The sequence below is a fragment of the Nerophis ophidion genome, linkage group LG29 (assembly GCF_033978795.1).
Source record: "Nerophis ophidion isolate RoL-2023_Sa linkage group LG29, RoL_Noph_v1.0, whole genome shotgun sequence".
NCBI classification, from domain to species: domain Eukaryota; kingdom Metazoa; phylum Chordata; class Actinopteri; order Syngnathiformes; family Syngnathidae; genus Nerophis; species Nerophis ophidion.
Window position 1 is genome coordinate 22,650,383 of NC_084639.1, and position 13,720 is coordinate 22,664,102.

At 40.9% G+C, this 13,720-nt stretch overlaps 1 protein-coding gene across 1 annotated transcript in view; it reads right to left on the reverse strand.

The window, feature by feature from the left end:
• LOC133546069 (protein SPMIP2) overlaps nt 1-13,720 on the reverse strand; it is a 62,713-nt gene that overhangs the window by 165 nt on the left and 48,828 nt on the right. The gene's annotated exons all lie outside the window — the stretch shown is intronic.

Sequence of the window (13,720 nt, forward strand, 5' to 3'; positions counted from 1 at the left end):
GTCCCAAGTGACAATGTGCTAAAAGTCGGTGAACCAAAAACAACAATTTTTACCACTCAACACCACAAGTGAGGAATCCAGCCTCATACAGTCCCCAAAGTTTGAACCCAGGGGCCACATTGAGTAAAAATCTGTCTCATTGCAGATTAGAGAAACTGCCTTTTCCTTACATTGAACAGAAAAAAAAAGTCATATGTACAAAAACTCTACACTTGGAGTCTATTTTACGTTCCCCCAACAATTTCGCCATATTTTTTTTCCTTGTGCACCAATTGTCGCCCGACTTTGCGGCTTCCATGGAAAAATGCATCTGTTGACAATATGATTTGCCTGAGCAGCTAGGATAAGTAAGAAGCGGCAGAAAATGGATTGACGGATGGCTGAGAAAGGACAAAAATATATATATACAGTGGGGCAAAAAAGTATTAAGTCGGCCACCGATTGTGCAAGTTCTCCCACTTAAAATGATGACAGAGGTCTGTAATTTTCATCATAGGTACACTTCAACTGTGAGAGACAGAGTGTGAAAAAAAATCCAGGAATTCACATTGTCGGAATTTTAAAGAATTTATTTTTAAATTATGGTGGAAAATAAGTATTTGGTCAACCATTCAAAACTCTCACTGATGGAAAGAGGTTTTGGCTCAAAATCTCACGATACATGGCCCCATTCATTCTTTCCTTAACACGAATCAATCGTCCTGTCCCCTTAGCAGAAAAACAGCCCCAAAGCATGATGTTTCCACCCCCATGCTTCACAGTAGGTGTGGTGTTCTTGGGATGCAACTCAGTATTCTTCTTCCTCCAAACACGACGAGTTGAGTTTATACCAAAATGGATACATGAATGATACAGCAGAGGATTAAGAGAATGTCATGTGGTCAGAGGAAACCAAAATAGAACTTTTTGGTATAAACTCAACTCGTCGTGTTTGGAGGAAGAAGAATACTGAGTTGCATCCCAAAAACACCATACCTACTGTGAAGCATGGGGGTGGAAACATCATGCTTTGGGGCTGTTTTTCTGCTAAGGGGACAGGACGATTGATCCGTGTTAAGGAAAAAATGAACGGGGCCATGTATCGTTAGATTTTGAGCCAAAACCTCCTTCCATCAGGATGGTAGTGGGGGTGTATAATGTAGCCCGGAAGAGTTAGGGAGGCATGGGATTCTGGGTATTTGTTCTGTTGTGTTTATGTTGTGTTACAGTGCGGATGTTCTCCCGAAATGTGTTTGTCATTCTTGTTTGGTGTGGGTTCACAGTGTGGCGCATATTAGTAAGAGTGTTAAAGTTGTTTATATCACAACCCTCAGTGTAACCTGTATGGCTGTTGAACAAAGATGTTTTGCAGTTGCTTGCGCATTGTGTCAGCAGCCACACATTAGATGTGGCCGGCTGGCACTCAGATACCATAGTATTAAAGCGGACGCGACGACGTGGTCGAGAGGACGTTAAAAGCATTGCCGTCACGGCACGCTCTCGACATTGTTTTCTGAGAGAGACACTGAAACTCGGAAAATGTAAAAAAATTAGGGAGTTGGCAAGTATGCAGCTGAGCCACATCAGGGTGATCCAAGTGCTGAGGAGTGCCTTTTCCTGATCTACAGAGTTTAAAAGAATTGATTTTGCAACATCCAGTAAATACATGTAGAAGAACTGTTTTTTGTATTCAAAAATTCAGGTTAATTTGTATGCTTAAAAAAACTCATCTCACAAGCCAAAAATATAATCTGTTCACCACTGTGATCTGGCCCTTGGTCTAACCACTAGGCCACTGAGTACTTACCACAACCATGATTCTAACACTGTTTTTCCCAAAACTAACATTATTTGCAAGTAGATGTTCCAAACAATCAGGTGATGTACAAATAAAATTGACTGGACCCCCAAAAATATCCAAAAACAAACAGTACAATGCATTGTGGGTACACATTGGCAGCCATTTTAACTGTCTCACTCCTGTTGCATTCTGGGAAAAACATTGCTGACAATAGAAGTGGATTTAGGTGCCTTTAACTACTTTGTACTTTTTACAACCACAAGTAGTTGCAACACTTTTACCTGAGAAGACGTAGGTTATGTCTTAAGTGTGACTCAGCGTGTAGAGCACCCACAACTTGAGGGTACCGGGTTTATTCCAGCTTTAGCCGTTGTGTCCTTGGGCAAGACCCTTCACCCAGACTGGTATAAATGGACTTCACCAACACAAACTTTCAATGTAAGGTATTCTTAATGTAAAGTGCATTTTGTATATTGTACAGGATTGCTTATTATTTTTATTGGATTGTAGTCTGTTTATTTTAATTAATAGTTTATCCTTTATTAACTCTTGTAATAATAATTTTTCCCCCATTTTTGTTCTCACTACTGCACCTTAAGCTGGAGTCCTTAATATTGTTATATGCAAATATAATGACAATAAAGTCCATTCTATTCAATTCCATTCAATTATATTCTATTCTAAACCATTTTGAAATAGCACTTTACAAATATTATTCATCAAATTGCACTTTAAAAAAACACCAGGAAGAGAAGTGTTTAGACTTTTTTTCGGAACATTATCTTGTTGTTAAACTGGCATGTTCACTTTTTTTTTGCCAATTTTGCACTTGGTGCTGCAGCCTATCGCAGCTGCATTCGGGCGGAAGTCGGGTTACACCCTGGACAAGTCGCCACCTCACCGCAGGGCCAACACAGATAACGTTCACACACTAGGGCCAATTTAGCGTTGCCAATCCACCTATCCCCGGGTGCATGTTTTTGGAGGTGGGAGGAAGCCGGAGTACCCGGAGGGAACCCACGCAGTCACGAGTAGAACATGCAAACTCCACACAGAAAGATCCCGAGCCCGGGATTGAACCCAGGACTACTCAGGACCTTTGTATTGTGAGGCACATGTACTAACCCCTGTTTGACCGTGCTGCCCCAATATACATTTACATATTCATACAAATTTGTCTTCTTTTTTTTGGTATTTCTTTTAATGAATTGAGTAACATTTATGACAACTTTTTTCCAAAACACAATATAGAATGTGAGATATAACAGGACAATGCATACGTTTATCATTTGTTTTCAAAATGCTTACAAAAAAGTGGGACCCCATTTTTATGACTTGATGGGGTCCATGAGACCCCATTTAGAAAATTCCTAGCACCAACACTGCTGTCAACAGAGGAGAAAAATGCTTTATTTAAATAAGTATATTATTTATAAAGCAAGTTCAAGTATCATTGGCAAACTTTCACCTTAGCACACATATATGTTTCCTCTTTTTGGGATTTCAGAATGTGGTGAGCCTACTGTTGATATCAATTACAGTAGAGGTCTGAAGAAGGCCAAGCCAAGTCAGGGTGGAATCAGTGAATTGCTCACTGAAAGTTAAGGTAGCAACAATTGCCGCACACACTGGGTGTTGTGAAATATATCCTCTGCATTTGATTCGTCTACTTATTCACTGTGATTTAGCCCACGATACAAACCTTTGCTGCTGGGTTTGCAGCTGGGTGCTTACGGGTAGGGTGATAGGTATCATTTTATATACCCTTTGATAGGGCTAGGAAATATGCTGTTGGGATTCTCACCCTTGTAGTCCCTAAGCAGACACTCTAAGCACTAGGCCACTGAGTACTTACCACAATCATTGGTTCTAACACTATTTTTCCTAAAACTAGCATTGTTTGCAAGCAGATGTTCCAAACAATCTGGTAATGTAGTTTTATAAAGAAAAAAAACATTGACTTAACCCCCAAAATTAGCTAAAAACAAACAGTACAATGCATTGTGGGTACACGTTCGCAGCCATTTGAACTGTCTCGCTCCTGTTGCATTCTGGGTAAAACATTGCTGACAACAGAAATGTATTTAGGTGCCTTTAACTACTTTGTACTTTTTACAACCACAAGTAGTTGCAACACCTTTACCTGAGAAGAAGCAGGTCATGTCTTAAGTGTGGCTCAGCGTGTAGAGCACTCACAATTTGAGGGTTCCAGATTTATTCCAGCTTTAGCCGTTGTGTCCTTGGGCAAGACCCTTCACCCAGACTGGTATAAATCGACTTCACCAACACAAACTTTCAATGTATGGCAATCTCAATGTGAAGTGCATTTTGTATATTGTACAGGATTGTTTATTATTTGTATTGTACTGTAGTTAGTTGTAGTCAATTGTTAGTTTTTCCTTTATTACCTTTTCAGTTATTAATTTTTCCCCCATATTTGTTCTCACTATTGCACCTTAAGCTGGAGTCCATAATATTGTTGAATGCAAATATAATGACAATAAAGTCCATTCTATTCTATTCTATTATATTCCATTCAAAACCATGTTGAAATAGCACTTTACAAATATTATTAATCAAATTGCACTTAAAAAAAACATGAGGCAGAGAAGTGTTTTGGAATTTTTTTCCTGAACATTTTCTTGTTGTTAAACTGGCATGTTCACTTTTTTTTTAGCCAATTTTGCAGCATAATTCCTCACATTCATATAACATGGTACTTGACACATGCTGACTAATAATATGCTTACTTTTAGCTGTATGCCTCAGAGTCGATCATATAACTTGGTCCCTGGCGCATTCTAACTGTTAGCATGCTAATGTTAGCATCTTTGTTCGGCTTATCAACACCAAGATGGCCCCATAACAGTCTAACTAGCCAATCTTCCAGAAAGTTTGGTGGTGGGTCAGTATGGCGTTGAGAAGGTCGACATTGCAATACGTTGTGCGTGTCTGTCGACTGGCGTGAACCCAGAGTTGCACGGAGGTGCGAGGGTCTCTTCATCGCTGCTTGCAGCTTTACTTGAAAATGAATTCTTATTAAAGATGTCATTCATTAGGTCATTGGAATCCTAAGGCATTCAATCATCACCACAGGACTGTTTGGTTTGTCTTGGAAGATGTTTGATCCCTCATCCGAGTAGACTTCATAAGTTCATGCTCATAGACTTAGATTGGTCACATCTAGTTTTGGATTTAGATTGGTTAGAAGTAGTCTTAGACTAAGATTGGTCATATCTTGTCAAGTAGCTGATGCCAGTACCTCAGTAGGTTTCATTAGTTCATGCTCATAGACTTAGGTTGGTCAGATCTAGTCTTAGATTGGTTAGATTTAGTCAGGGACTTAGAATAGTCAGATCTTGTCAAGCGGATGGTGCCAGTACCTCAGTAGGTTTCATTAGTTCATGCTCATAGACTTAGATTGGTCAGATCTAGTCTTAGACTGGTCAGATCTAGTCTTGGTCTTAAACTGGTCAAATTTTGTCAAGCGGCTTCAGTAGGCTTCATTAGTTCATGCTCATAGACTTAGGTTGGTCAGATATAGTCCTAGATATAGATTGGTTGGATCTTGTCAAGTGGCTGGCGCCAGTACCTCAGTATGCTTCATTAGTTCATGCTCGTAGACTTAGATTGGTCCGACCTAGTTTTAGGCCATGTCTACACTAAGTCGTTTAACCCCTTAAACGAATAATTATTTAGCCACACTAAACCAATGTTTAAGGTCCCCCCAGACAAATTTTTACACGGGTAAGTGGGCCGTGTAATTCTTAAATCTCCAGCTTTCATGTTTTCCTGGACTCATTGACTGTATGCAAAGTGAGTTCAGAGAGGAAGTGTCGCCAGAAAGACCACCATACCTACTAGCATGGGGGTGGAAACATCATGCTTTGGGGCTGTTTTTCTGCTTAGGGGACAGGGCAATTGATCCATGCTAAGCATGGGTGTCAAACCCTGGCCTGTGGGCCAAATTTGGCCCGCCGTGTAATTTTCTTTGGCCCTTGAGGGAATATCAAATTAACATTAGAGCTGGCCCGCCGATATCATACAGCGACGGTGCTGCTGTAACACCGCATTTACCGCTAATTATCATACTTGCCAAATCTCCCAATTTTCCCAAGAAACTCCCAAAGTTCAGTGCCCCTCCCGAAAGTCAACCATTCTCCCGAAATCCTACCAAATCCCACCCAGACAACAATTTTGAAGGCGTGCCTTTAAGGCACTCCCTTTAATGTTCCCTATAATATGTCATCATGTCTGCTTTTCCTCCATACAAACAGCGTACTGAATTCAGTCACATTTCTATTTGCAGCTTTCACACACGCACGCACGCACGCACGCACGCACGCACGCACGCACGCACGCACGCACGCACGCACGCACGCACGCACGCACGCACGCACGCACGCACGCACGCACGCACGCACGCACGCACGCACGCACGCACGCACGCACGCACACTCTCGTGAATGCAAAGCACACTTGGTCAACAGCCATACAGGTCACACTGAGGGTGGCCGTATAAAAACAACTTTAACACTGTTACAAATATGCGCCACACTGTGCAACTACACCAAACAAGAATGACAAACACTTCAGGAGAACAAATTGTATTTAATATACCATTGATGATTTTTGGTTGGTTTTTTGAAAGTTGATTTTGCACTATTAAGTTATGTGTTATAGCAAATTAGTGTAGCAAACTGAGCAGTAATGAACTTTTTATCCATGCACATTCTCTTGCTACTTCAAGGCTTCAGTGTTTGATTTATTCATTATTTTTTTATTTTATTTTCTAAATTATTATTAACGTGTGGAAAAAAAATATTTTCATGTTTACCTCAGAACGCTGCAAATAGAAAAGAGGCATTCCATTTTTATTAAAATTGTATTTGATATGCCATTGATATTCTTTTATTATTATTATTTGAAACTGGATTTTGCATGTCACTATAAAGTTATATAAGCCTTGCTTAATCAATATTCAATGCAAAACTTGTGGGTGCTCTACACGCTGAGCCACACTTAAGACATGACCTACGTCTTCTCAGGTAAAAGTGTTGCAACTACTTGTGGTTGTAAAAAGTACAAAGTAGTTAAAGGCACCTAAATCCACTTCTATTGTCAGCAATGTTTTTTCCAGAATGCAACGGAAGTGAGACAGTTAAAATGGCTGCCAAGGTGTACCCACAATGCATTGTACTATTTGTTTATGGATTATTTTGGGGGTCGAGTCAATTTTTTTTCTTCCTTTATAAAACTACATTCGTACATCACCTGATTGTTTGGAACATATACTTGCAAGCAATGTTAGTTTTAGGAAAAACAGTTATAGAACCATGATTGTGGTAAGTACTCAGTGGCCTAGTCGTTAGACCAAGGTTTCATCAGGCCCGTGGAATAAGTTTGCCAAGTATACAAATTTTGCCCTAAATTTTAGAATGAAAGAAACAGTTCTTCTTACATGTATTTACTGGATGTTACAATGGGAACTCTTTGTAACTTTGTAGATCAGAGATCGGCAACCCGCGGTTCCTGGGGCACCCTGATGTGACTCAGCTGCATGCTTGCCAACCCCCACATTTTACGGGAGGTTTTCTGAATTCCGGTGCCTCTCCCAGAAATTTCACCAGATTAATGTTGTCAGAGAATCGACCAGACAACAATATTCAGGGCGTGCCGTGATGGCAATGCCTTAAATATCCTCACAATCATGTAATCCTGTCCGTTCTATCTGAGTGCCGGCCGGCTACATCTAGTGTGCGGCTGCCGACTCAATGCATAAGCGACTGCAAAACATCCTTGTTCAACAGCCATACAGGTTACACTGAGGGCTGTGATATAAATAACTTTAACACTCTTACCAATATGCGCCACACTGTGAACCCACACCAAACAAGAATGACAAACACATTTCGGGAGAACATGCGCACTGTAACACAACATAAACACAACAGAACAAATACCCAGAATCCCATGCATCCCTAACTCTTCCGGGCTACATTATACACCCCCACCACCATCCTGATGGAAGGAGGTTTTGGCTCAAAATCTCCCGATACATGATCCATTCATTCTATCCTTAACATCAGGGGTGTCAAACTCAAATACAGAAGGGGCCAACATTTTAAACTGAACAAAGTCGCGGGCCAAGGTTGAACAAATTAACCTTTTAATAGAGACCCAAACAAGTTTTGCTTTGAATATTGAACAAGCGAGACTTATATAACTTTATAGGGACATGTAAAATCAAGTTTCAAATAATACTAATAATTTGAAAATAGCAATGGCATATCAAATCAAATTTAAATAGAAATTGAATGCCTCTTTTCTATTTGCAGCCTTCTCAGGTAAATATCGAAATAAACTTTCCCCACAGGCTAATAATAAATGTTTATATTGTAGTGTCCAGGAAGAGGTAGTGCTGCAAGGGATTCTGTGTATTTGTTCTGTTGGATTTATGTTGTGTTACAGTGCGGATGTTCTCCCCAAATTTGGTTGTCATTCTCGTTCAGTGTTGGTTCACAGTGTGGCGCATATTTGTAACAGTCTTAAAGTTGTTTATACGGCCACCCTCAGTGTGACCTGTATGGCTGTATGGCTGTTGACCAAGCTTGCATTGCATTAGCGTGTGTGCGTGCGTAAGTGTGTAAAAGCCACATATATCATGTGACTAGGACGACACGCTGTTTCTACGTAGGAAAAGCGGACGCTTGAGGCAGTGATTTTAAGGCATGCCCCCAATATTGTTGTCCAGGTGGGAATCGGGAGAAATTTGGGAGAATGGTTGCCCCCTGTGATTTTCGTGAGGGGCAGTGAAATTTGGGAGTCTCCATGAAAAATCGGGGGGGGGGGGTTAGCAAGTATGAGTATTAGCGGTGAATGCGGTGTACAGCGACACCGCCGCTATATAATACTGGCGGGCCAGCTTTAATGTTAATTTGATATTGCCTCAAGGGCCAAATGAAAATACACGGGCCAGAGTTAGACACCCATGGTGTAGAGCACCCACAACTTGAGGGTTCCTGTTTGGATTCCAGCTTCAGCCGTATGGACCTTGGGCAAGACCCTTCACCCATACTGGTATAAATGGACTTCACCAACAGCAACTCTCAATGTATGGCTTTCTCAATGTGAAGCGCATGGAAACCTTTTTGAATTAGGTGTTGTGGTGCATTTACAGTAGATGGCAGTATTGTCCTATTTAAGAGTGTCACATGCTGTTTACGGCAGACGAACTGCCTTACGGTAGACGTAAACGTGACTGCTGTTGTTGTCATGTTGTGTGTTGTTACCGCGCTGGGAGGACGTTAATGAAAATGCCTAACAATAAACCCACTTAAGAAACCAAGAACTAGCCCTTGTTCATTCTACAGTTATAACGGGGACGGCGTGGCGCAGTTGGGAGAGTGGCCTTGCCAGCAACCTGAGGGTTCCTGGTTGAATCCCCACCTTCTACCAACCTCGTCACATCTGTTGTGTCCTTGAGCAACAGATGTTGTGTCCTTGAGCAACAGCAACCTTGCTCCTGATGGGTGCTGGTTGGCGCCTTGCATGGCAGCTCCCTCCATCAGTGTGTGAATGTGTGTGTGAATGGGTAAATGTGGAAGTAGTGTCAAAGCGCTTTGAGTACCTTGAAGGTAGAAAAGCGCTATACAAGTACAACCCATTTATTTATTATTTAATTTTGGGAGATTTTCGGGAGAAATCTTGTCCCAGGAGGTTTTCGGGAGAGGCGCTGAATTTCGGGAGTCTCCCGGAAAATCCGGGAGGGTTGGCAAGTATGACGATAACTTAAAGATAAAGACACTTTCAGATTGTTTTCTGTGTTTAAAAATAGAAGAAGCAATTTCTAAAAATGTACAAATCATGTTTTTGGTTTTTTTTTACACTTACATGTTGCGGTTAATAGTATTCTATCTGTATTTGTCGTTATTTACATTATACACCCCCGCTAGCACCAAACCCCGCCCTACCGGGGGTGTATAATGGAGCCCGGAATAGTCAAGGATGCATGGGATTCTGGGTATTTGTTATGTTGCGTTTATAATGTGTTACAGTGCGGATGTTCTCCCGAAAACAGTTTGTCATTCTTGTTTGGTGCGGGTTCACAGTGTGGCACATATTAGTAAGAGTGCTAAAGTTGTTTATATCACAACCATCAGTGTAACCTGTATGGCTGTTGAACAACTATGCCTTGCAGTCGCTTGTGCGTTGAGTCAGCAGCCGCATACCGGATGTGGCCGGCCAGCTGGCCGGCACTCAGATAACATAGTATTAAAGTGGCTGTACGACAATGTTGAGAGGACGTTTAAGGCATTACTATCACGGTACAGCCTCAATATTATTGGCTGGGTGAAATTCTCAGAATGTTATACTGGGGAGATTTCTGGGAGAGGCAATGAAATTTTGAAAACCTCCCGGTAAAATGGCGGGGGGGGGTCGGCAAGTATGCAGCTGAGCTACGTCAGAGTGATCCAAGAGCCGCGGGTTGCGGACCCCTGATCTACAGAGATACAAAGAATTGCTATTGCAACATCCAGTAAACACATGTAGAAGAGCTGTTTCTTTCATTCAAAACTTTCAGGTTAATTTGTATACTTAGCAAACTCATCCCGCTGGCCGGATAAAACCTGTTTGTGGGCCATACGTTTGACACCCCTGTTCTAGACCAAAAATCACTTCATATTCTCTACTGCTCACTAGTGTTACATATCTGAGTTATTGGGTTGAAAAATGGAGAAATAACTACAATAGTACACTTCACTCATTAACGGTGTTACAAAAAGGATCAGCTAGAAAAATTACATAATTAACACTTTATCAAAATTGCAAAAAACCACACGTACAAGAATCACCTTACTTACCAGTATAATTAGTGGTAAGTAAGTAACCTCAGTAGAAGCATTTAAGTCTCACCTTAAAACTCATTTGTATACTCTAGCCTTTAAATAGACTCCCTTTTCAGACCAGTTGATCTGCCGTTTCTTTTCTTTTTCTTCTATGTCCCACTCTCCCATGTGGAAGGGGTCCGGTCCGATCCGGTGGCCATGTACTGCTTGCCTGTGTATCGGCTGCTGATCCGCCTCCGCTTGGGATGGTTTCCTGCTGGCTCCGCTGTGAACGGGACTCTCGCTGCTGTATTGGATCCGCTTTGGACTGGACTCTCGCGACTGTGTTGGATCCATTATAGATTGAACTTTCACAGTATCACGTTAGACCCGCTCGACATCCATTGCTTTCCTCCTCTCCAAGGTTCTCATAGTCATCATTGTCACCGACGTCCCACTGGGTGTGGGTTTTCCTTGCCCTTATGTGGGCCTACCGAGGATGCCGTAGTGGTTTGTGCAGCCCTTTGAGACACTAGTGATTTAGGGCTGTATAAGTAAACATTGATTGATTGATTGATTGAATTACCGGACTACAATACTGTTCATTCAATGACTGTAAATAATGTAAAAATAAGAATATAAAGAAGTCATACTGTTCCATTACCTTTGTTCATTCTACTGTCACTACTCAACTGCCAAAGAACTGTAGACACCTTAATATTTATTGCTTCCTATATCGTATATACTGTTATACTATTTAATTTTGCACTGGTACTGTATTTGACTACTGTACTTCTACTTGTACAGTAACTTATTGTGCAAACTTATTGTGCAACTTCCATCCATCCATCCATTTTCTACCGCTTATACCCTTTGGGGTCGCGGGGGGCGCTGGTGCCTATCTCAGCTACAATCAGGCAGATGGCGGGGTACACCCTGGACAAGTCGTATTGTGCAACTTATTGTGTTGTAATTAATGTACATGAGAGCCTTTAACATTTTTTTGTATTTAGTGTATTAGATTCTGCATCCATGTTTGGATCCCACTGTACGCAATATCTGAAGAGCATGGAAAAAGCATTTCACTGTGGTGTACTCTGCATCCATCCATCCATCCATTTTCTACTGCATGTGACGGATAAAACTTGAAACCTTGAAATAATGTTGGATATAGAGAACATACAAACACTTTATTTATTGAATCAAAAATACCGAAATTCCACGACATAATGAATTTGCAAACAGCTAAAATTATACACAAAGCAAACTATAAACTGATAGCCAAGAATAATACAACAATTCTTCTCAACAAAAGAGGAGAAATATAATCTTAGAGAAAAATGTAATTCAAACACGTAGAAGACTTAAAGGGGAACATTATCACCAGACCTATGTAAGCGTCAATATATACCTTGATGTTGCAGAAAAAAGACCATATATTTTTTTAACCGATTTCCGAACTCTAAATGGGTGAATTTTGGCGAATTAAACACCGTTCTGTTTATCGCTCTCTTTGCGACGACATCATGTTTCCCTTGGATTTTATCAAATAAATTTCCCCCAAAAATGCGACTTATACTCCAGTGCGACGCATATATGTTTTTTTCCTTCTTTATTTTGCATTTTCAGCCGGTGCGACGTATAATCGGGAAAATACGGTACTAAATCACTAATTCTTGTCTCTATGGCGACAAATATAGTACGTTTTTTACAATGTCCATTATCACTGAAGGATGAGGAATAGCCAAACATGATTCACTACATGGGGCGGTATAGCTAAGTTGGTAGAGTGGCCGTGCCAGCAACTTGAGGGTTGCAGGTACGATTCCCGCTTCCGCCATCCTAGTCACTGCCGTTGTGTCCTTGGGCAAGACATTTTACCCACCTGCTCCCAGTGCCACCCACACTGGTTTAAATGTAACTTAGACATTGGATTTCACTATGTAAAGCGCTTTGAGTCACTAGAGAAAAGCGCTATATAAATATAATTCACTTCACTACCACATCGAGTCAAATCAACTCTGTTATTTTCCGTTTTTTCGACTGTTTTCCGTACCTTGGAGACATCATGCCTCGTCGGTGTGTTGTCGGAGGGTGTAACAACACGATCAGGGACGGATTCAAGTTGATTTACATAAAACGTGCATCGATTAGCACGGCATGCTAATCGATGCTAACATGCTATTTAGGCTAGCTGTGTGCATTATGCCTATTTGTAGCTATATTTACATCTAGCCTTTCCCTCCACCCACATTTAATGCCAAAAAAACACTTACCAATCGACGGATTTATGTTGCTCCAGTGTCAAGAGATGTGAAAGTCCCTCGTTTGGTTTTTACCGGCGATGTTACGACAGAGATGGCACAGAGATGACAAGAATGTCTGGATATCCTGCGACACTGAAAGCAGATGCATTCTCATCGATAAAGTCAACGAAATCACAAAGGTGAGTTTTGTTGTTATTGACTTATTGATCCAGTGTCAATGCGAAAGTCCTGATCGGTTGGTCTGCACATTTTACCGGCGATGCTAACGCAGTATAGCGTTAGCATGGTCGAATATCGCCAATAATTATTCGCTCAATAGCTTCAGTTTCGTCTTCAATTTCGGTTTTGCTGTCTGCCTCCATACTCCAACTATTTGTTTCAATTAATGCTTCATCTGTTGAATCGCTTAAGCCGCTGAAATGCGAGTCTGAATCCGAGCTAATGTCGCTATATCTTGCTGTGCTATTCGCCATTGTTTGTGTTGGAATCGCTATGTGACGTCACAGGGAAATAGACAGTGGCATCGCAAATAGCGAAAATCAAGCACTTTAAAGCTTTTTTTTAGGGATATTCCGGGAGATGTAAAATTTTTTTAAAAACTTTGAAAAATAAAATAAGCCACTGGGAACTGATTTTTATTGGTTTTAACCCTTCTGAAATTGTGATAATGTTCCTCTTTAAGACCTTTAGTATATCAGTATGTGGAATTAAATGATGGAATGGATTAAGCAAATAAATCAAGCGGTGTACTAATATAATCCACTTCAAGAAACTCTTCAAACTTAAAGTGTTTACAGAGTACAAAGAAGAAAAACCATGATGATCATTCTGAATTTATTTCATTC